The sequence below is a fragment of the Falco punctatus genome (genome assembly GCF_963210335.1).
Source record: "Falco punctatus genome assembly, chromosome: 12".
Classification (NCBI taxonomy): Eukaryota; Metazoa; Chordata; class Aves; order Falconiformes; family Falconidae; genus Falco; species Falco punctatus.
In genome coordinates, this window is record NC_137592.1 from 24,644,426 (window position 1) to 24,660,755 (window position 16,330).

The 16,330-nt window shown below is 36.7% G+C and overlaps 1 protein-coding gene across 1 annotated transcript in view; it reads right to left on the reverse strand.

Annotated features, from left to right (window-relative positions):
* USH2A (usherin) overlaps nt 1–16,330 on the reverse strand; it is a 397,508-nt gene that overhangs the window by 198,540 nt on the left and 182,638 nt on the right. The gene's annotated exons all lie outside the window — the stretch shown is intronic.

A 16,330-nucleotide genomic window follows, 5' to 3' on the forward strand; every position in this document is an offset into this window, starting at 1 on the left:
CAAAGGAAAATAATACAGCAGCACTGTAGCAAGGGATTGTTAGCAGCACAACAAAGAAAACCTGCTGAGAGAGTATGAAGATGAAAAACTTCCAAAGAATTCCAATCACCAGTTTGTTTACGTAGGTAGACTGTATGACTGCTTCAGCTCATTACTCACATCCTTATTCTGTTCTCTCATCTTCTTTCTCATAGTTTGTTAAATAAACTCACAGTAATTTAATATTTAATTAGAAGGTAAACTCTTTGGGACCATAAATCTGCATCACTAAATACAAAAATATCTCCATCTGATCTTTATGCACTATCCCCCCCCCCAAAAAAAATAAATCATAAAGTGCCAAGATTGTATTATCAAGCTTGCTCCATCAGACTTCATTAGCAGTTCTATCCCTTCCACCATTTTCTGAAAGCAAGCAACAACTCATACATAACTTTTAGAACAGTATATCCTGCCTTCTGTATTTATAAAGCACCAGTCACTTAATTATATTGACTCTCAAAGAACCATCACTAACATACAACCTTCCTCCTGGGAAGGTATAATACTAACGCTGCATCTTTTTCACAGATCTGTGAACCCCATGCCATACTCATCACTACTTTGAAAATCTTTCAGAAAAAACAGGGTGTCGCAAATGACACCACTTGCCTACTTCAGGCAACTTGATCAGGTCCAAGAAAACAGCATGCTCACACAATAGCTAACTGTATAGACTAGCAATGAATGGCCTTTCACATGTGGCACTGGCCCATTAATTGAAAAAAAAAAACAACAGCTGTCTTCGAAGTTAACATCAAATTCTGCTGGATATTAATTAAGAATGTTCCAGAGTGAGAATTGAAAGAATTTTTTGAAGCCACTAAAAACAAGGACAAGAAATAAAGAGACACAAATAAACTCATGGTCACAAATAATTATTTTCAGGAAGCACCGTAACCTGCTGTTCTGCTTTCTAGCCAGCAAAGACTGACGCAATGGCATGTGGACAAACCAACTTTGCTTCTAGCTGGCCAACAAATGCTGATGTGTTTTAGAAGCTATTTGCTCAGCAGTAAATATCCCTTGTTTTTCAAATTACTCATAAAAGAGTAAATCCGCATTTCCATTTAAGATTTATACACTTCAGAAGAGTTCAGAAAAGTATATACAATTTCCAGGCCCCATCTGAGGAATTCAAGAGCATTGCACAAAACCATGTATCATATGGGAACAACGAAACCATGAGAGTCATGGGTTAGACTCTGTGTAAAAGTTCTATTCTAGAAGAAATACTCTTCAGCACAAATGTGAAACCAAAGGATCTTTAATAATTTCAGCTTGCAATTGTTTCAAACACCTAATAAAGATATTACATGAATATACTTCATATATATAGAATATTAATATAGAACTACAGTTCCACTTCTGGAAAAGTGGTAGCTCCAAAGTACTTTAGTGCTTTTAGATATATTTATGTTTTAACAGCAGAGATTGTAAGGTCTATTTGTTTTCACATTTAGTAACAGTGCTCTTAAGTAACAGTTATGCTCTTACAACCTTTAACTGTTGCCCAGAAAAACTTTCTGCTATTAATCAGCCCAAACTCTTGTACTTATCTGAGCACAAACTCATCCCTCAAATGTTGTTTCATCCTGATCATTTTACAAGCCCACATTAGCATCCATTCCTGATTATTGTTTCATTTTTCCTTTTTTTTTTTTAAATTTCCCTAGAGCAAGGTACACATCTTTTTAATTAAACATGCATATTATTCCTTTCCCATGGCAAAAGTTAGAATACAACGATTCCAGTCTTTTATTTTAAAGCCATGTCCCTGGTTTTTTGAAAGGCTTCTCTTGCTGTCAAAACAACACATAACCAGCCAGTGCAAACACTGAGCATCAAATGAACCTAATGAGCTTCCAAGTTACATCTTTGTTTAGTAGAATTAAAACCATGCATTGTCTTCCTAGTTTACCTCGTTACAACAGCTGGACAAATAAGGTGAGTTTGAAAGCCGGAGGGGGAGAAAGCAGAAAGGGGACAGAGCATGTTAATTTTTACCAGACGAAGAGAATTATGGTCATACCAATATCACTATCATAGTTTTATTTCTCTCTTTGTAATTTCTTTGCACATCATGTGGCATAATGTAGCCCCATTTTAAGATTTAAATGAAAATTTCCATTCATGAATGCTTCCAATCCAGTCACTGTATTGCTATCAGCTTAAATAGAGGGGATTTGTTATTATACATCAATAAGAACCATGACCTCTCAATCAACTTCACGTCCAAAAAAGTGAAAAAGGAAAAAAAAGTGTTTTTAACATTTTTCTTGTGTATTACTTCAGCTTTATGTTCACAACTGGGAAATATATTTGTGCTAGGCATCTTTGTTGTGAATTTGAATCTCACATACCTGCTGCTACAAAACTGGAACTACTCTGGATTGACATTCGTGTGACCAAGAATCCCTCGGCTCCCTAACAGAAGTTCATCCGGCATTCCCAAGTAATTCTGATTTTACTGCAGTGGAAGAAACAGAATTCAGAACCACCTTACATTTGGTGCTGAGTTAATTGTATCAGGTCAAGAGAAGTGCCTGACTGCCACTTTTACAACCCACTGAAGAGCACATATGAATGTGCCACTGTGGTAAGAGAAGCCAGTAAGATATTAAGTTATACAAGAACATGTGGTAAGTAATACAGCAACTATTACTACCCATTTTAAATAAATCAATAGTGCAGTCTCAACTGGAATAGCATATATTACAGAGTGCAGAAATAGTGTCTGTCTGGAAAATGGCAGTGAGAAAGCACAGGCTTATGTACACTCTCTTAGGAAGAGAGGCTGAAAAAACAACCTGAGAAAAGGAAACAAAGATGACACATCATACAGGTATATAAGATATTAAGTGCTACTCAGAAAAGCAATTAGGACCCTGTGTTTCCATGAAGTCCCTTTCAATAATACAGGGGGGAAAAGGACATCCAAAAAAGTTGAATTTTCAGAGAAACTCATCCCACCCAAAATCATGGAACATCTATCACTAACAAGAAGATTCAAGTTTGTATTTATAAATCAGATTTTGGGGGACAGATATTAAATACCAACATCATGTTTTTCAAATTATTTTTATAAGCATCACTGCAATTTGCAAATCTGTAAGACTCCTGCAAGATTTCTATACTTTATCTGAGACTACTTAGAACTCTTCAGCACTGTATCTTATTCTATTTGTTAAGCTTTCCTTCCTAAGCAAAGAAAAAGAGGGATGAGAGGAAAGAAATTAATTTCCAAAGGAAATATTTTCTTTGTCAAAAAGTAAACAATTTTACTAGAAGATCTTTACTTCTTAAAATTGAATATGCATACTAAATTCCAAAATACCATTCTAACCCCAAAACAATTGTTTTAATCAACAAAATAGTCAACAAAAATTCATCACGCAAGCAAAAACTTGAGACAGCATGCTCAGACCAGAAATTGGAATCTAAGCAAGAAAATGTTGACACTGGCTGTTTCAACTGCTATAAAATAGAGGTTACAGATTAGTGATTTATAGGTTATGAGCTATATTTAGTAATATATACATTTTACATCCATTATGGGTAACTCGTTCCACCATTTTGTATAGTACCAGGCGTGCAAGATGATTAGAGAACAGCTCTCACTATTCAGGCAAGGCATCATGTGATTTAAGAGTTTCTGTAGAAGAGATACTATCACCTTCTCAGAACCGGAACAGCTCTGTGTATCTGAATTATAGTCAGAGAATAAAGGGTTTTGCTAAAACATTACTGTAGTGCTGGAACAAGGATAGTGGGAGGACTCAGCTTCTGAGCATTGTTCCTAAACAGGACAATTTATAGCAAGTTAAATCTGTTGCAAGACTACAAAAGCTGAGCTAGTTTTCAGCTAGCCACAGAATTAGCAGCATAGTAAAATATGCTGTACTTCTACCTCTTCTCCTCTGCCCTTACTGGAACAATCAGCCCCAGCTGTTGGGTCATTAATACAGCCAACAAGTGGTTAAGGAAAATTATTTTGATTTCTTTTTCCCCTTTTTCCAAAGAAAAGTTTACTTGCTTTACATTTATTTTCAAAACATATACTCACACACACAAAAAAAAACAAAACAAAGAAAAAAAAAACCCCAAAACAACCAACCCAAACAAAACCAAAACTCTGAAAAGCCCAAAGTTTTTTTCAACTTGACATGTTGCACTACTCAGTTATGTCATGTAGTGTCAGTAATGTCATCAGATAACATAACTGCCAAATCTGATGTGATGCATTAAACTGGGATTACCAGAATAAATCATGTTTGTGGGTACACAGATCACAGGTGGTGCAGTCAGCTGCTCTGTATTATGGCGTATCTATAGGATGTGCAGATTAGGATATAATGTTCGGAGGCTTGCTCTCATTTGTGAAGTGCTTTGCAACCATAACTCAATAGTAAGGAGCCACCAAACAGTTATAATGGCATAAACCATCATCAGGGAAAAATACAAATCGATCAGTGCCAGCGATATAAAAGAAAGAGCATGCATCTGTCCCCAGTCTCATAAATTCAGTGGTTGTTGCAGGCTTTTTCTCTATCCCACATGTACTTTATTAATAACAGTAACTATCATAAATAATAATAATGCAGAGTAGTTTATTTCAAGATGAATGCTTTTCTTATTATGTGTTGATCCTCTCACTTATTTCTTACATCCTGTCTATATTCCTCCTGTAAGCAGAGGGGGAGAGCTAGTTTAATTTATTGTTGGAAGTTTATGCCCTTTAATTGGCAACAGTGCGCTATGCCAAGAAAGTTGTCTGTATAGGCTCCCTGAAATATCTGCATACCTTAGCTGGCATGTTAAGCTTCTACAAAGGAGGCATAGAATTTACATTCTACTGCATGTTATAAATAAGTAATAAGAACAGATTGGAATTATGCATTTACGCCTACCAGTGTGAGTGAGATGAGTAATTCACAAGTGGCAAACCCTTAAGAGGCTTTCGTATTTCACCTCAACCCTCTCCCCCCTCCAATCTCGTGTATGTAGAACATAGTATATTTTTCTGTCCCGCTGCTCCACAATTCTTTTTCTTTCCAGCTAGACTTTTTAGATTTTATAACTGCTACTTTCTCTTTCTTGCAGAAAAGCAACAGACACTATATGTCAGTAGTCATTGTTGGGAATGTAACTACTTTACTTTACACTATTGGTGTCATCTTCCTGAATTTTCTTGCAACACTCAGGGACACAACTGTAAGAGGCATGTTTTAAACAGCGGTGCTTTCAGAAGGTGCCAGAGTAAACTGCAGTCCTCTACCTAACTTACGAAGAGAACACAGAACTCACAACTGAAACTTCCTTATGCTTCATAGGTAACCTGATGTACTGCTGCTCCAGTTAGAAATCCTCGAGGAGCAGACTAATCTGTATGCCCATTCATGCCCTCAGCATCTCTGCTGAAGCCTGTGAATACCTGTCATGACCACAACTGAAATGGTAGCACGCAAAGGCCACAGATCTTGCAGAGCCTGTGGCTTTCCCCCGCAGCGGTTCCACCTCTAAGAAGCACTCTGTTACCTGGTGGTAAGGTGTAGGAGCAAGGAATTATTTTAGTCTAGTTGCTTCAATATTTTTTGGTTCTCTGGCTGGAGCACTACAGCATTGATTCATGTACCTCCTGAAGAAGCATCACTATGGACAGGCTTTTTAGTGGAAGAAGTCATCATGTACTTTCTCTTGATTGTTTTAAACTTAGTTTAGTTCCCTGGATTTTCCTGTCCTGTCTGCAAATATTTTAAATTATGTTCTAGTTCTAACTACAATCTGTTTATTCTGCCTCAGTCTCTGCCATGCAACTTCTTTTCATAGTTAAGCTAAGACTTGTATCTCTCTTTTTCTGGTAATATTTATTTTTCATTTTTTTAATTTCTTCAGCATACCTCACTGAGTTTTCCTTGACTAGCTTTCTATGTACTTTATCTCTGCCTGTAAACTTAGGAGCAAGACTTCAATTATGCCTGTATTTTAAGTCCCAGTACAATATAAAAGCTTAAAAATTGTGATGTGACACTGCAACAATGGTATTAAATCTCAAGAGTCATCTCTAAAAATTCCAAACACATTAGTTGAAATGAAAATAACACTTTTACCCTTTTAAGACTATCAAAAAGTACCATAGTTATTTCGATATGGCTAGCATGCCAGCTCATGAGAGCATGTGACCTTGTCAATTTGATTAAATTATTGTTCCTTGATCAGAAATGACTAAGAAAATTAAGTGATCATAAATAGCTCCAAAGTTCAAGTCAGTATGAAATTCAGATTTCAAAAGGAAGCTATTTACATACTGTACCAACATGGGTTAATTTCCACTACTGATAATTTCCTTCATTTTCTACATTTCCCCTAGAATAGACGGTGGAAATTTTCACCACTTATGCATCCTTTGTATGAACAGTGATCCTGGAAAGGTAAGCAATGAGGATCCCGAAAGCTTTTAATAAGACAGATTCTGACTTAGGGAGTACAGTTCAGCTCTAGCACCTCCAATATAAGGAGGACATAGATCTGTTGGAACAGGTCCAGAGGAGGCCACAAAGATGCTCAGAGGCCTGGAGGCTGGAGCACCTCTCCTATGAAGACAGGCTGGGAGGACTGGGGTTGTTCAGCCTGGAAAAAAGGCGGCTTCAGGGAGCCTTTATAGCAGCCTTTCAATACTTACAGGTACGTTATAAGAAAGATGGGTACAGACTTTTATTTACAGTAGGGTCTGTAGTGACTGGACAAGGGGGAATGATTTTAAACTAAAAGAGGATAGGTTTCAATTACGTATTGGGAAGAAATTCTTCACTGTGAGGGTGGCAAGGCACTGGAGCACATTGCCCAGAGAAGCTGTGGATGGCCCAACCCTGGGAGCATTCAAGACCAGGCTGGATGGGGCTCTGAGCAACCTGGTCTAGTGGAAGGTGTCCCTGCCCGTGGCAGCAGGGTTGGATTCTATGATTCTCTAATTGCCTTCAAATAGCCTTTTCCACTGACTGCCAGGGAGGATGCAAAGCTATTCACCCACTGTGCCAACAAGAAAGCTTTCAACTGTGGGCAGAACTCTTTTAGCTGCCTCTACTACCTATTCAGCACTGGTTCCAACTCTAATTTATACCAACTAGAAAAAATTTAAAATATAAATATCAGAAGTCTCTTCCAGTATATTTGTATAAAATTTTACATATTTATGCATGTCTGTTGATAGAAAGCACATATGCTCAGAGAAAGAACACAGAAACTTACTGATTGACTTGATTAAATCACAAATTAGAATCAGAAATTGCTAATGATATATTTCTAGATACAGCAAATGGGCAGTATATTACCACCAGTGTAAAAAAAAAAATCACTCTTTCCTACCTGATCACTTATCTTCTTACATGTGCAGACATAAATGGTGCAGCACCACTCCTCACCAAAATGACTGAATGGCATCATTCTTAAATTAGAAATCCAGATGCTTATTTACATGTAGCCATAAACATATCCAGACATGCAGAAGAAGAAATCAAGCTATGCATACTGTAAATGTGCCTCTATTATAAAGGAACATGGTATATCCCAAAACAGTCATCACAGAAACAATAACTATGTTTATCATCCATCTTCCCATCTGTTTTAAGACCATGAGTCTAAGTCTTACTTAAAGCATACTATTCTGATGTTGTTCTTACATGTTTAGTTTAATGTTCACATAAATATTTTTTCCCATGCACTAGTTAATTTCCTGGTAACACATCACTTTAATGTGTCACTGTATAGAATAAAAACCGGGGGTGGGGGTGGGGGGGTGGACGATGGGGGACACCAGCAGCTTTCAAAGTCCAACTAAAATTTACGTTAAATACTTCAATCAGAAATTGATCGTTATAAAAATAAAATATTTCATGGAAGACTACTGGGAAGCATGATGAAGTTCAGTACCGACTAAAAGGCTATTAAGCTTTGTATAAACGGTTTAGGCAATCACTGTAGGAACCTAGGTTAGATATCTGGCAGTGATTCAACAGGAATGGAAGTATCCTAAAATGTCTTTCATGCTTTTTGTGACATGATTTACGCCTTGCACATGTTTTCAAATAACTTAAGAGGATAGGGAAACAGATATTGAAGATACAGGAATCCTCCTCCAATCACATAAACAAAAAATATTTAAAATTAAACTTATATCCAACTATTTTAGGACCTTGTAACACCCAGGCTTGTATAGTTCACAAGACAAGGCTTGTGAAAGATGAAAAATACTCAGGAAGGTCTGGACTTATCATAACAGACATTAATTGGTGAAGCATTTTAGAAACGCAGGTTGAAAGGGAGTTGCTCAGATTTATGGAAATAACAAGTCTGAAACATACGCAAACATCAGAGATGCCCCTTTTCCTAATTTTTCCTCATTATAACTTTCTAGTTTTTCAATAAATAAAATTCTGAAAATACTCTAAGTAATGGCTAATGACAACATCCTCATGGCCATGCATTTACTAAATCCAAGGAAAAGGTTCCCTCTCGTTGGGAACCCTCCAGAAGTATTACTGTGGTGTTACCTGCCTGTACACTGTCATCATTTATTAATATTCCACTAGTGTTAAAGGAAGGTTGGGGCATATCAGGTATGGAGAGAAAGGTCTGTGTCTAGTGCAAGCCAAACAGGACCACATGTACTGCTCAGTCAAAATAATTATCACAGCTGATAAACAAATGCAATTTGTAATAGCAGCATGGAAGAAAATACCTATCTTAAATTAAATATGCATCAAGTGTTTGGCAGTTCAGGAGACCAAATGGTCCTAAATGAGTATGGAGAAATACGATCCTGTTTTCCAGGGCATAAGGAAAACCTCAGAGAGAAGACTTCATTGTGCAGCTTGCAACACCAAGAAAGCTGCTCCACTCTTTCCAAGCCTATTAAATTAGAACTAAGTGCGATATATCCTTATGAATGGATATCAAGAGATTCAGACAGAAAGAATAGGTTTGGCCTAAGTCCATCTGTGCAAGAAGTGTCATATTTTTATTTACATGAATCCAGCATTATCTGAAACTAAGCATAAATCATTTACCAAGCATTTCAAAATGTTCCTGGCAAGAAAAAAAAAATCTCTCAGGATAGTGGAGAAGCTTTTCTTTGTCTATAAACATATGATTTCTAAGTTGAACATAAAACCTTGCACAGTTTCTGATGTTTTCTGAAGCACTTAAAAGTGTGACTGAATGAAATCTTGTCTTACACTATAAGCACATGCATCTGTTTTATCAGCAAAATTAAAACCTTCACCTTACTATCTTCAGGCAAACAACAATTACCAGATATAAGGCTGAAAATAAAATCCCACAAAAAGAATTTCAGGCTGTGAGCACAACGTGGCCAAGAAACCATAGTCTAGTTCTTATAAAACCAAGGAGACCTCTCAAAGTTTAATAGCAAACAGTGGTCACAATGTGACAACTGCTGACAAAGAGAAACTACACCACTTGATAGGGCCCTATATGAAGCTCACTGAGGAAAGACAAAATGTAGATAAACAGATTATGCCCCTCAAAAATCCCAGAGGAAGGTAGACAAGATGCACAAGACTGGGCCAGTTTGCCCAAGAAAGGTCCATGCATGCAACATTACAACAAACTGATCTCCGAAAGTGGCAAAATAAGGATTTGCTGCTATCTAACTGCTGTGGGGATGTCCTAGAGAAGACCTGCAAATCCAAACAACGGTGCAAAGCACGACCAAGACAACAGTGTGTGGACAGTAAGCTCTGCTGCTTAAAAAAAAAAAAAAAAAAAAAGATAGCGAGAGGAAAAAAAGAAAAAAAAAAGATTGAAGGCGGCTGTATTTGAATTTTACAAATTGATCTCAGTGAACACTTCATTTAATTTGTCCTCCCCAACACACACTATCTTTTGAAGATATCTCAGCATCTTTAAGTCTGCTGACCAATCTAGATATCTGTGAAGGAGAAAATAAAAGACTGGAAGCCTATATATGTCTAATTCTGACAACTAATTTTGAAGTAAGAACAAAGGGCAAAATAATCTGAGACTTTTACATTTTTTGGTGGTTTTAATTCTTGTCATGGAATTAGACAAGCCTGGAAATGAGTGTTTTTCTTCTCTTTGTTTAAAAAAAAAAAAAAAAAAAAAAAGAGCCCAGAGCCAAAATATTTCCTATGCTGCCAGAAGGGATAGAAGAAAAAAAGGACTCTCCTCGTTCCGCAGCTATTAGCTCCAGAGAAGCTATTTTCTCTGGTTTGCTTTGGTACATGCAGAAGATTGGGAGGTACCAATCACTCTCATTTTATAATTTGTGTTGCATTTTAATTTTTAGAAAGCAGTATTCAAGCAACCTGAGAGCTCAGCAATTCCAGCAGGGTTAGCGTGAGCTCTCTCTTGGCTTGCTGTGTTACCCAAATCTGATCAAAGGACAAGGACTCCAGAAGCTTGTCCAGCTGTGGTTTTATAATGACACCATTAGGTTTTGCTCTATAATCAAGGTCCCTAAAAGTCTGTGTAGCTTCAGGCTTAATATCTGCGACAAGGTTAACTGAAATCTGCAGCAAGGATAACTACTTTAGCAGATTGTATCAGCAGGAAATATTTAAACACTATTTAAAAGGATTTTAAATAAGCAGATTTTATTTAACACTGCACTAATGCACTGCAATAGAAAATGATACAACAGAGCTGCTACAAATAAACATAATGCTTTTACCCTTACCCCACACCCCCACCCCTTCTAAATTCCCCAGATCTGTATTATTAAGTCCAATGAGTGTACGAGATCTTTCTGTCTGAAGCTGAAATACAGGAACGCCAGACTCAGACAGCCCATTTGCCCTTTGGTTTTGTGCCTGCTGAATCTGCATTCTGGGTCTGTGGAATTAATTACGATAGTACCGGTCACTGGCAATGTCAGTGTTGCCAATTCAGGTGTATCAAATGTGCTTTCTTCTATGCCTACAACTTTTAGAGGAAGGCAGCTTCTCCTGTAAGACTGGTGTACCCTGCCCTCTAGTGCTAGGTACACCAATATATGTTCACTTAAATGCATACTCGGGCCAGAATAAAGTCTGAAACAGCACGAGTTCTTTATATGCCATACTGGAAAACTGTTTTTTCCTGTATGCCGTATCAGCTGGATATGCTACTAAACCAATCATAAGGGGTGAGTCTGGAACTGTAGCATGGTATTGCAAGACCCTAAAATAAGAAAGAAACACCGGGCATATCTCATTGGGTCACACGCAAAACATTTCAGGTAACCAATTCTAACTGTGAAGAGGTGAAGACTAACTTTTCATTGCTCACAATGGTGTTAAATAAGTCTCTGCTTCACCAAAAAAAAAAAAAAAAAGAGAGAAATTGTGACATACAGACTTATAATATACGTAAATCTAGCACTAACATTTTATCGGATAGCTAACTGCTCTTTTCAAAACACTCTAGTGAAAGAACAGGTTGGGTTCATTTGGTATTTAATTGTATTTCACTGCAACCTGGAAGATGGGAATAAACTCATACCAGAGCACTACAGAATGTTTCTATTGTTTGTCCTCTAAGGCAAAAGCTGCCTGTCATCTTTGAGCAGGACTTAAAACAAAGGAATGCAAATCCTTAGGGTTGGAAATTGGTGTTGTTAAACATGGCTATAGCTAAAAATTGTATGAAAAATAACCACAAGAACTGTGTCTTACATCTAACATAAGTATTTTCTTAGTGATTTAGCTTCTTCCAGTGATACATCTTATTGCAATTATCCTTTACATAGAGTTCTGTGGATACTCCTGTTCAAATTGTTTCACTTAGCAATTAGTACAATATTGATATTATGATGGATTTTGCTTTTATTATCATGATCTATCATTTAAAACAAGCAGTAGTAGCCATAGGATAAAAAAAGATAAAAAACTGCCATTTTTTCAGTAAAATGCAATAATAGTGCATGGCTGTGCACTCTGTATGGTAATTACTACTGCTTTAGAGCAACATAAAAAGCCTACAGGTACTAATTTGTGGTTCTCCCATTTTTTGAGTTCAGATATGCTAAACCCTATTTTCACAGATGTCAAACATCTGCCTCTTCCTCACAGAAAAACAAGGCTCCTATTCTGTGCTGGTTTTGTAGGATCAGCCTTTCAACACAGGTCAAATAACAATTTGAATAAACAAAAGCTTAGTTCAAGCTCTTAGACAAAATTGTGAAGACAGCTCTTTCTCACCTTTTCCAAGGCTCTCCCTAATATTTTGGCCAGAAACCTGGTACAAAGCAGTCTGTCACAGGTTTTTTTAACTCTTGGCCATGTAATTTAGGATAACTCTATACTCGTTTAACTCAGTTGAGGATCTGCCCTTGTAAAATAGTTGACAGGATCTCTTTACTGAAAAACTGGGGAAAAAAAACCTTCTATTAGGCTGGCAGAGAAAAATAAGTTTCATACAGCTGAGTGTTAATAAGAATATCTTCCTTTTAAAGATTCATGATGAGAACCATTAGATTCTGCTAGGAAAATTATATGAACGCAATTTGTTAACATTGTCAAGTATCTAGTGCTGCAGAAAATGCAGACATACATCCTCAATGCCAAGCTCAGTGCAAAGACAGATTTATACTTTTGTTTTCTAAAGATATCTACAAAGTCATTTCCCTTTGTAAACATGTTAGGTAACTAACACCTTTTCTTAATCCATCAAATGCTCAGCATTTAAGAATACAGGAATATTTTGCTCTAATCTTTTTTCTAAAGTTTCTTCACAGCAATAAGGTTTCCACCAAAACAAGACTTGGCACTTGGGTCACATCAGATCTTTACTGTCTCTGCTTACACTATGCCCTTCTGCATTTATTAGACCACCTTTCTGCTGGTGGTATTGGCACCACCAGCTCAGGCCACTGCAGTCTAATACTTTTCAGTATAAAATCCACCTTGTTTTCTCCATCTAAGGCAGGTGGGAAATTTTTGAGATTAATTTAACAAAAGAGAAGACAAGAATGAATTTGCCTGAATTTAAAAATACAGAAAAATAATTACATTAAGAAATCTCCATGTTTCAAAGTAGCAGCTTCAATTTTGCCTGTGAGTGTTTGAATGGGCAAGAAGTATTTTCTTCTCCACAGGAAAAGTCAACTCAGATTTTCCTAAAATCAAAAGCCTTTGTAAGAGCAGCACGTATATGTTAAAAGTTTTGAAGATAAGTGTACAAGCTTCTTCATGTTTCACAGCTGCTAGTCGTCTCTACAGAACAGTAAGGTATGAAGATTAGGACAGCAGAACCCTATTGCAACTGTTTTCCTGAGCTGCAGCAGTTGGTCTTGGTTACAGAAGCTTCTGCACTCTCATGTAGAGGAACTAAAAGCATGAATACAGGGGCATGGATACACACAGTCTAAATTCCACCTGGGACCCTGGACTGAATATTTCCTCTTGGCCTGTCCCTAACCACTGGAGACCTTGGGCTTTCACTGGAATTCAGGATGTGAAATAGCACCCAGATTGCATGAAGAAGTAGTACACGCAAGGCAAATGCATAAAGGTGGCAAGCAGAAAAATCACAGACACAGTTAACAAAGGTGTTGTGATACAGGGACTGGCTTCATTGCATTGCTTTATTACTAACAACACAGAAACCGAATCTGTCAATATGGGGAAAATATTTAAAGGCTCTAATGGATGATGGATGCCTAATGGGTCCCCCTTTTCAGCATGGTAAAGTGTACATTTGCCATATGTGCTTTTAAAGGGTATCCTTTTTAATTACAGCTCAACCCCTAGAGGAAACAAACACTTGAATTTCCATGAAAAATCAATGAGTATTTCAAGCCCTCAACAACTGTCAGAATCAGAAACTAAGTTAACAATATATTTGCAATTATGGTGTTGAGAAAACATATCCCTCCAAGTTATGGATTAATTAGTATAGGCCTAAACTGATTCCATTTTCCATGGTCTGAAGTGAAAGTCAGTGAAGTGCTAACTTTCAGACAGAACTGATGCCTTCCCTAAACAGAAAGATCTTTTTTAAAAGCTATTTCATTAGATACAGCACTTCAAAAACCACAGAGAATCTATGACTTTCTGGTACAGACTACTGGTCAGGTAGGAACTCAGTCGTATAGTTACTAAATTAGGAAAATAATTTTAGTGAATAAATAGGAAAGACGTTAGAGACAATGATCTTTGTCTCTTTCTTTAGGGTCAATAATAACATATTATGTTGAGGCAATAGGTCACCAACATCACTAGCATAAACACTGAAAGGAATAACAGTATGGGAAACACCAAAAAGATAGGAGAGACACCTGTATAACACTAGAAAGTCAAAAGCTGCAACCTTTCACTGTAAAACCACAACCCTTGGTGGGGGTGGGGTGGACCTGGGATTATTTTATACCTTTTCTTACCTCTAGCTTGCAATGAAGAAAATCTTGAGCTCTGAAGGAAGCCAAACCAGATCAAATTAAAGATATATGCAGATCTGAGCCAGATCTTGAATAAACCTTATACAGAATAACTGGGATTTCTAGTGACCCAAATCCCAGCCTGCTGGCTCACATCGCCTCTTCCCCCTAAGGCACAGTGAGAAACTGGCAGCTAAGTAAAATGGATCCAAAGTAAACAAACTGATCTTCACGCCATGTTCAGAATGGCAGGCAAGAGCAGCAGCTCTTGTGCTGTACTACGTAGGGCAACACAATCTGATTCACTAGCCTTCCCTTTTCTGATGTCTGCCTAAAAATTGAAATCAAAGTTACGAAATGCTCAATAGGACAAAAAATATAACAATTTCTAGGAAAACTATAAATATATAATTTCTAAATAAAAGCAACAAGAGCTCCTCTAGGGAGCTTATGAACCAGGTGACTTTTCCTTAGACTGGTTTAGCTGCATGCATTATGATACACCGTTCAAGATTTAGAGATAGAACACAACAAATCAATTCCTGACCCTTTTAGTTTATCTTTTTCTATATTTTCAAAGAACAATTACAAAAGTTACTTGACCACAATTTCTATCAATAAGCATTCATTTTGGCTACGAGTCAGAACACAATCAGACAAGAATCTAAAATCAACCAAACAAAATATATTATGCCAAACATTTCCTCAAATGTTTTACATTGCTTGTCAATTCATAACCAGGTTGCAGATGAACACATTGGTAAAACTACCTGTGATGAGCTTTCAGTGATGATTTTTGCACTTCAAAATTCTTAAGAATAGTGTTATGGTATGGCAATAAGAGATTAATGGAGATCTTGCAAAAAAGATAAATGGCACTACAAGAATACCAGAAAAATAGGGGGATGGGGGAGAAATTAATTGAACCTATACTTTTGATAAATATTTATTTTTTTGCAGAAGAAAAATGCACACTAGTTTGAGCTGTCATTATGCTAACCTATATCCTATTTTTCATATTATTAGTAATACATAATGTGGTAGTTTATATTCAAAAATAAAACCAGAATGTATATACCTCATGTATTTATCCAGAAATACACTAAGGTTACTATGGTTACGAAAAATCCATTACCTTTGAATACAGAATGAAAAAGTTTGACTTAAAGTGTGCACTATTTATTATAGCGATCATCAACAGCCTTCAGGAGGTTCTCTAACTGGATTCATTTTTCAGTGTCAAAACTGACCCACCACACCAGTAGCTTATGGCCTGTGCAAGGCAAAGAAATTTGAACTACATGAATTTTTAAATATGTTTTATACTAACTCAAGATACAGAAATGGCTTTGAATTTTAAGGCCTTACATTGAAAAAAAGTAAGGTCTTGGTACACTTTTTCCCCAAGTTGTCCAGTATAAAATGCCTTATCTTTACTTGTACTTACTGCCATATACAAATTCTGATGCCTCCAGAATAGTGCTTATGCTGTGCTATGATACTTCTAGCTCAATATTTTGGGGTGGATTTTTTGTTGTTCTTTGAATAATGTCTGAACAAATAACTTGGATACTTCGTTAAACTACAACAATTACGTTAACATAGGAAGTCAGATTACCATGCTTCACTATACTATTAAATAACATTTAGCTTCCATGTAATAGTTTAAGAGTACTGACAAAACTTGATTGTTGACACATTGCATAACTTATCAGGAGAAAACAGATTATTAGTTTATGCTTTTAACAAATTAAAATGGGCTATTTAGGAAAGCACCACAGCGCCTCTATAATTAAGAATATTTCAGGAAGACAGTAGGAAAAGCTGCCAAACCTGTACATAATAGCTTGTCTTAAACAGTTTACTTGTTTTAAGAGCTAGATAGTACAAGTTCAA